The sequence below is a fragment of the Phyllostomus discolor genome, chromosome 6, assembly GCF_004126475.2.
Source record: "Phyllostomus discolor isolate MPI-MPIP mPhyDis1 chromosome 6, mPhyDis1.pri.v3, whole genome shotgun sequence".
NCBI classification, from domain to species: Eukaryota; Metazoa; Chordata; class Mammalia; order Chiroptera; family Phyllostomidae; genus Phyllostomus; species Phyllostomus discolor.
This window is the reverse complement of record NC_040908.2, coordinates 140,774,089-140,782,464: the sequence shown is the minus strand read 5'-3', so window position 1 is coordinate 140,782,464 and position 8,376 is coordinate 140,774,089. Positions and strand designations below refer to the sequence as shown.

Genomic DNA, 8,376 nt, shown 5'->3' with positions numbered 1-8,376 from the left:
TGTCTATCAAAACATACCATTGGCCATTTAGTTTAAAAATGCAAATGCTTATGCACATATATCAGTTACTTTATGTACAATAAAGGAATGGGGGAATGGGAAAATAAAACAATAGAGAAAACTACCAAACTGCAGTTTTCTAATTGAGAATGTAGTCCTGGTCCACAGCAACAAAGTTCTAGAGTAAAGTGTCAAGTTCTCTTTTTAGCAGACACCTCCTGTCTGCTGCTCGAACACACCAATTGTATCTCATCCTCCACTTCCAACTGTGCAGCTGCGTCTTTCACTGAGTGGCCGCCCATCACATCAGAATCTGAACTATATCACTGACAAAACCTATCGTTCACAACAGGCCTTCATTTGTTTCCTAAGTGGTATATGCCTCTTAATTGTGAACTGCACCACAGAAGCACCCTGCCCCACCACCTTCAAATTAATGTGATCATTGTTCTCAGTCTTGACTCCTTCCTTGGGCTTTTTGTGGACCACAGCAAGTGCCTGAGTTTCTGCAGCTGCCACTTCACAGAAGAGGCACCAGATCTGCACCAAATGAACACACAGGCAACACCAGGAGAAGTAGAAGAGGGAGGTGGCAGTGGTAGAGCTAGTTTTTAAAAATTTTCATGCTTAAGCAAATAATTAAAAAAATATATATATATACACATGTGGTTACAGAAAATCAATGTTTTTGTTCCCCAGTGTAAGAGAGCTGTAAAAACCACATTTAAAAACAATGTCTTCTTTTAAGTAAGCATATCTAGATTTTTACACATCTTCTTAGGTATAATTGAGGCAACTGAAATTATTCTTTTCCATTGCATCCAAATATCTATTGATGGAACTAAGTTTTTCTCTTCAAAATATCTGTGTGACAAAATGTCTTTATGATAACGATACGGTGTTAGATCTGAGAGAAAGGATGCAATGTAAGGGGATCTGATCACCATAACTAGAGTGGAAACAAATCTCAGAGAAAGGTCTCGTCCCAATCATTTTAACTATCATTTGTTGTATACCTATCATGAGCTCTGTCTGGTGTTAAGGAGTCTCATAGAATTACCTCCAATCTTCATTGAACAACTGTTGGTTAGAAGATTTTAGCCCTTTTATAGATGGACAAGGGACCTCACAATGTTGAACTTACTTGCTATTGCTGAATAATTAAGTGGAAGAATCAGATGCATAATTATCTTTAGTCATTATTTTACACAACTAAGGATATTAAATAGATAAATCAGTACAAATCCAACTCGATTTCTCAGCATCACCACCTTCTTGGTTGCAAGCCACAAATATCCTTTTCTTATCTGTTCAATTACCTAAACACTGCACTTAACTATTAAAAAGTTTAAATACAGCAAGTTTATATCCAGTGGATCTTTTTAATGCTCATTCTGAGATGGCAACTGGGGCGTTACTTCCAGCTCATTTAAAACATGTTTTGCTAGGCTATTTTGATGTTATACAGAGCATCAAACACCCGCATCTCATGAAATAAGAAATATATCAACTCTCCAGGGGGACAAATCACTAAGCGGAGGCTGAGAGAGGAAGAAGCTGAAAAACAAACCCATCTGTCCTGTCTTTACTTGAGATGTGATGAGCAGCTTAAGGCTATTCACAAAGCAAGAATATCCTAGAAGCCATCAGGAAAGAGCTCTGTTTTCCTTTCTGCTCTGCTTTTGTTTATTTTGTCCCACTGGACTGGGTGGTGTTTATTACTGAGGTAAACACAATTTATTACAGATGATTTTAAAAAATTGCTAAGGGTAAATGTTGAGGTCCTAGAAAATCCAATTCAATATTCTCCAAAATGCCTGAAGCTAAACTCATAATTATCTCCAGAGATGCATTTTTAAATATTTCTTCCAAGATGCACCAAAGTCGATAGAGAAAATGCTTTCCGAAAAAGTATACATCATATATATAACAACTTATTGGCTGTAAATATATCAATGAAAAAAGGACTGTCTTCTTTAGAAAATTCATTCATATGTAAGGAAATGGAGCATTCGCACACACAAAAAAGGAGTCTATTTCTCCTAGGAAGCTCTTGTTGGCCACATATTTCCAAAGAGTAAAGAAGTTACATTTTCTCTCATCCCCCTAGTCTATTTCCCAACTGAGTCTATTGGATTTTACTATTCATTCATTTGTCTACTGTATGTATTACACACCCCTATATGCCTAGATCTGGGATGTAGGTGTATAATGTGTATGGGGAAATAAACAAGCCCTGATTCCTATTTCATGATACTTTCCTTTTCAAGTAATCAATACTGATGTGTTAACAAATAATATTAATCACGTAACAGTGATAGAATATTATGTTCACAGGGAGATAATGAAAACCAAAGGAGTCATTTGTTCTTGTATTAGGAGGAGAAACATGATAGAAAAAAAAATTCCACAGAAAACGAAGAGGCAGATTAAGCCTTATAAAAAACATAATTTGAAATGGGCCAAAATGTAACATAATAATAGCTAATAATATAAATCCCACACTAAATGCTGTGCCTGATTCTAAATGCTTTACATTTGTTGATGTGTTTCATCCACACAAACTCTCAGAGTAGGCATTATTATTTCTTGCTTAAAGACAAGGAACAGTGTCTGGTAATATATTTAGGAAGGCAGTAGTGTTGAGATTTGAGCACAAGTATTCAATTATCAAAACTTTTGTCCCTGGCTACTAAATTCTGTTATAACTCATGTAAAAGTAGGCAGGGAATTTCTGGCAGAAATCATATGTGCAAAAGTTAGAAATGTGAAAATTATACCTCTGAGGGCCATAAGTACTACAACATGACATAGAAAAAATAATACAGACAATCATATACTCTTTTATCAAATGAGTACTTAGAATGAGTGCAAATGAGTATTTAGAATATATTGGCATTTCTTATGCAATAAAGAGTAAAAAATAGAATACTACCATACATCAATTTGTATGTTTTGTTTGATTTTTCTCTAATTAAATATTCTTGATAAATATTCTATAAATAGTTATTTATTTGTATCATCTTACCTTTCGCTTCAGTTTGCAAATTTTTTTGTATAGACATTTTTGGAGGGGAGGTTCACCTCAAGATTTCTATTATGAGCAAAATGTTAAAACCTATTGCTTATGTTTTCTTTCTGTTATCTATTAAATACTTACGTTTCCTTATCATTATTTTTTGTGATAAACTGTGTTTTAACAAAATGAGAATGATGTTGGTATATGGAATGGAAAGCTTCTTATATTCCTTGAGATAATTTAAATTATCAAGAAACTCTACCTGTCACTATCTATGACTGAATTGACAGGATTGTTTACTCAATTTTCTGCAGTTCATCAGAGTTTTTGAAAAGAATGTTTAGGTGAATCAAGTGTCCTTGCTAACAAAAAGAAACACACGTTCAGCTAATTTACTTTCTCCCCCTACAGTATAAATAAGATAGCGTTATTCTCTTAATGTCTGTAAATTGTAATCCTTCTAAGCCTCCAATGATTAATTTCCTTTAACAGCAAACTTCTTGAAAACTGAGAACTTTTTCAGGGTTTTGAGCTTATCATTTTGAACATCAGTTCCCATTATGATAGATTTAACTGCTGCGGTTCAGGGAGAATGAGCTATCTATCTATTGATTCTAGCAGATTCAATTCTTTTCATCAGCTCTTTCATCTGTAAAACCGAGATAATCATACCCTCTGCCTCTTGGGTTTATTGTGAGACAGAAAGAATGTATATGTGAAAAGTGCTTAGAAAAGACCAGGACAATGTCAGCACCCATTCATGTAAGCTGTAGCACAATCCCCATTCTTTGACTTCTTTCCACCTAATATGAAATTGTAAAAAATATTTCTTGTCACCAAGTTATGTCTAACCATTCAAAGCATCAGTGAGAGGTGCTGGGGTCATGTTGGTAGAGTGGTACTTAGTTAATGGTTCTAATTCACTTGTGGCCTAGTTTGTGAAAGTTTTTCTGACCTTTCTCCTTCCTAATATTCATTTTTTAATCATTTTGCAGGTTGTTAAACTTTTAAATGTTACCATGAATCAGAAAGTATGCCTTTGTATGATACTTACCCCTGACTACTGATAAAATTAGTTGCTCAGCACCATACACTTGACTGAGGTGTGCATGAGACACCATCATGATGACTGTTACCGCAGCCTAGACGTGCTCTGTGTGTGAGCCCTAGTTCACAACCAGATCCTGTCCCTGGGAAATCACTTCAGAGGAGCAATATGCTGCATTTATCTTCCTTTCCCAAGGTCGCTGCCCACAATTACACATGACCCACCAAAATCAAGGACACCCCTTTAACCTGTTCCCCCCAATAGGATTCCTTATCTGTGGAAGTAACTCAGACAGGAATCAACAAAACAACAAACTAAAATTTCAAATAATTTCTTGTGCTTCTCTTTCTTTCATACCCTCTGTCTTTGTTCATAGTTTGGCCTTTAAATTTTAAAGTCATTCTGTTTTATAGCATCTTGTTTTATTTTATATTGATTTTCTTTATAACTTCGGGTGCTGATTTTTTTGGTGAACAATTTTAGGTAACCCTGTATGCTTTGTGCATGCTCATGGACACTGCCCTTACGTGGAAATCTACTTCTGTCCTCTGGAAATTTCCTGTGCATGCATTTTGCTCTTGGGCTGACTGAGGTGAGAGGAGTTTTATGGATGATCCTGGCTCTAATTTCACCACACACACACAGAGCTGTTCTAACTGCATTCACTAGCTGCCTTGAGATGCTGTAGCTTTTCAAACATTGTCACAGTGTTATATTTACTAACATTATTCTTTTCTCTTTTGTGCTCAGGTGATCATTAATCATTTATTGCTAGAAAGGAGAGGGACAAAATGTCATTTTAACACTGAGGTTGAGAGGAAAGTGGAATATATTTTTATTAATGCTGGCCTTGAATTTCTCATTTCAAATAACCTGAGGTGAATAGGATGCTTTTGAAATGTCAAGTTAGCCAATGGATCCTGGGCAGAAGGTTGAGAATATAACCCAGGAGTGTAGCTCCATCGGTGCTGTAGGAGTCCTGTTAGCTGTCATACCATGAGCTTGAGAAGAAGGTGTGTTGCACTCGGACTCAGCAAGTTCAAAGTGATAGGACTAGATGCTCAGATTCCACATGTTTACAGATAAATGTAATTGGCCAAGCTGTGTTTTTTGTGTTTAGTTTTCAAAAGTGAGAGATGAAGGTACACTTATTCCTTTTCAGAAATTCACATGAACCTGATGGTGGACAACATTTTTTTTTTAATTCCGAATGGCTGGGATTGGGAGCCATGGCACAGAAATAAAAAGAAATGAGCTGACTTAGTGAAAATCAAACCCAAAGTTTAGAATCCTGGATATTTTACTCTACTCCATTGAATGAAATACATGTAGCTTGATAGAGAACATTTTGAAATGGACAACATACAGGTTTATCAACTGGTACAGAGTTAAAACAATTTAGTGTCATGTGATTTGAACAAATGAAATATTTAATCTGTGTTTATGCTAGTTTTTCTTAACTTTCTCATTGGTAAGATGAGAGTAATATTCTGTTTCACTTTTCTCACTGGCTTTATTTCAAGGATCAAATAAAGTATGGATGTGAAAGCACATGTGGACTAAAGTAATATAAAATGTTAGGCGGTTAACAGATCAGTAAGATACCAGTTAATACTAACCCTGTCATTATCTAGAATGTATATGCAAACTCCAAGTATCAAAATTTTAAAATTTTAATGGGTTTGAGATCATTTGACAATGTGTAACCATGTCATATTTTAATTAATTAATTGGCATGGGGCAATTAAATATATATACATATTTTAAGATTTTATTAATTTATTTTTAGAGAGGGAAGGGAGGGAAATAGAGAGAGAGAAAGAAACATCGATGTGCGGTTGCTGGGGGTCATGGCCTGCAACCCAGGCATGTACCCTGACTGGGAATCGAACCTACAGCACTTTGGTTCACAGCCCACGCTCAATCCACTGAGCTACACCAGCCAGGGCTGCAATTAAATATTTTTAATTTTAATCCTAAAACTGTTACAGAATTATATTACATAAATTCCTAGCTTAACTTACTCTCCAGTGTGCTCCTTCTTTATCAATGACAACTACACACTTTGATTCTGTCCCACTAGTGTCGTACAGACATGGCGACACATTGCATGCACGTTTTCATGACTGAGAACTATACCGTTCTGAATAGGGTGATATTGCTATCTTCAACTTTTACCATTAATCTTGTCCTATTAATTTTTACCTTTTTTTTACTATTTTACTAGCATTAATATTACATTTGTTACATAAAAGTAATCTTATATCTTTATATATGATGGGGATGTTTTCTTTTTTTTATTTGTGCTTTTTGTTTTATTATAACTTTCTTTTTTCTGACAATTGGTATGAAGTTAGTTATACAATATTTAGTTTTATGACTGTAAAGGTTATTAACTATTTTCTTTTTTTTAAAGATTTTATTCATTTATTTGAGATAGAGGGGAAGAAACATCAATGTGTGGCTGCCCTTCATGAGGCCCCAGCTGGGGACTTGACCTGGCCAGGAACCCAGGCATGTGTCCTAGCTGGGGATCAGATCAGATCAGCAACCATTTGGTTCATAGGCCGGCATTCAATCCACTGAGCCACTCCAGCCAAGGTCTATTATGAACTATTTTATGATTGCATCTGATACATACAGCATTAAAAAAAAAGCATTTCTTATTGAATAAGAAGAAAATAAAAGTAACAAATGTCAAAACTGTGTGGAAGAAAAGGAACTCTCATCCACCGCTCGTGGGCATGTAAACTGGTACAGCCACTCATGGAAAACAGCATGGAGGTTCCTCAAATGATAGTTATCATATGACCCAGAGGTTGGATACCCCAACCTCTTCTTTGGGGTATCCAGCCTCGAAATTGGAAAACATTTATTAACACAGATATATGCAGTCCGTGCTCATTGCACATTATTCACATTCACAGGCGCAGAAACAACTGAAGTGTCCCTCAGTAGCTGTCGTGATAAAGAAGGTGTGGTGCATATGTACAACGAGATGCTCGTCAGCCATAAGAAAAAAAGGGAATACTGCCATTTGTGACAACCTGGATGAAGCTTGAGAATGTCATGCTAAGCAAAATAAGTCAGAAAAAGTTAAGAATCACATGATTTTACTCATATGTGAGATATAAAACTGAAAGCAACAAATGAACAAACAAACAAACACATACATACATACACATATGACAGACAGTACGGTGGTTGCCAGAGGAAAGGGAAGTGAGGGAGTAAAAGAGAAAGGGGGTCAAATATATGGTGATGAAAGATGATTTGAATTTGGGTGATGGGCATACAGTGCAATAAACAGATCGTGTATCATAGAGTTGTACACTTGAAACTTATATAATTTTATTAACCCATGTCACCCCAATAATTTAATAAAAAACTGTGGAGAAAGCTTTGCATATCAAGGATTACATTCCTGATCTTATTACATTTAAAATTCTTCTAAAACCATGTGAGGTATATCCCCATTTTATCAATTAGAAATTTGAGACTTACGGAATTTAAGTGACTTAAGTCTCACTACTAATAACTGGTAGTGACTTGAATGACATCTTCTGACTCTGAGGCCTGAGTACTTTCTAGGACTACAGGGTGCTGGTCCATTGGCATCTGACCAGGTGGCCACTTTCCTCCTTTACTTGTACAGCAGTTTGTATTGCATAATTTAGACGTAGGACTTTGAGATTAGGAAAACATGAAAAAAATACAGTGAACTAGACTATATTAAGATTAAATGAGCTTACTGTCAACCCGTCACCTCCATTACCTCTGGTACAACTTCTGTGCATGTACTGCATGTGCCAGCATGACCCTGGCCGCTCCAGGGAGCACTGGTGAGCAGTGACCATGGCCTTGTTCTCATTACTGTGAGTGGTTAATGATCTGCGCTTCCTTCACTGCTGGTTAGAGAAGCTTAGGAGGTTCATTACCTTCCACAGTTTCCAGCTTTTCCTTAAGCAAATCATTTTGAATTTTCTCAAATACGGCACAATTTTGTATTTGAAATAGAAATTTATTTTTGGAAACTATTACAATTTTTTGGAGTCAAATCTGGTGAATGTGGTTGGCAACTAAGTAGAGTTGTATTTCATAGGGATTAAAAAATTGTCACAAAACCTTAGACAAATAATACATGTAAAGCAAAGTGCATTCTTCCAAACTTATATTGATTTGTCTTTTTGATCAACCAGAGTCAGGTTTTCTCCTTTGGAAATGTCCTCTGACCTGCAAACTTTTTTATTTGGTAGGGAGGTCATTGAGTATCATGTTATATTTTATTATTAATCACTTATCGAACAGC

General features: G+C 35.9%; 1 pseudogene; it reads right to left on the bottom strand.

The window, feature by feature from the left end:
- Nucleotides 1-204: 204 nt before the first annotated feature.
- LOC114498980 lies at nt 205-7,924 on the bottom strand (annotated as a pseudogene).
- Nucleotides 7,925-8,376: the final 452 nt, after the last annotated feature.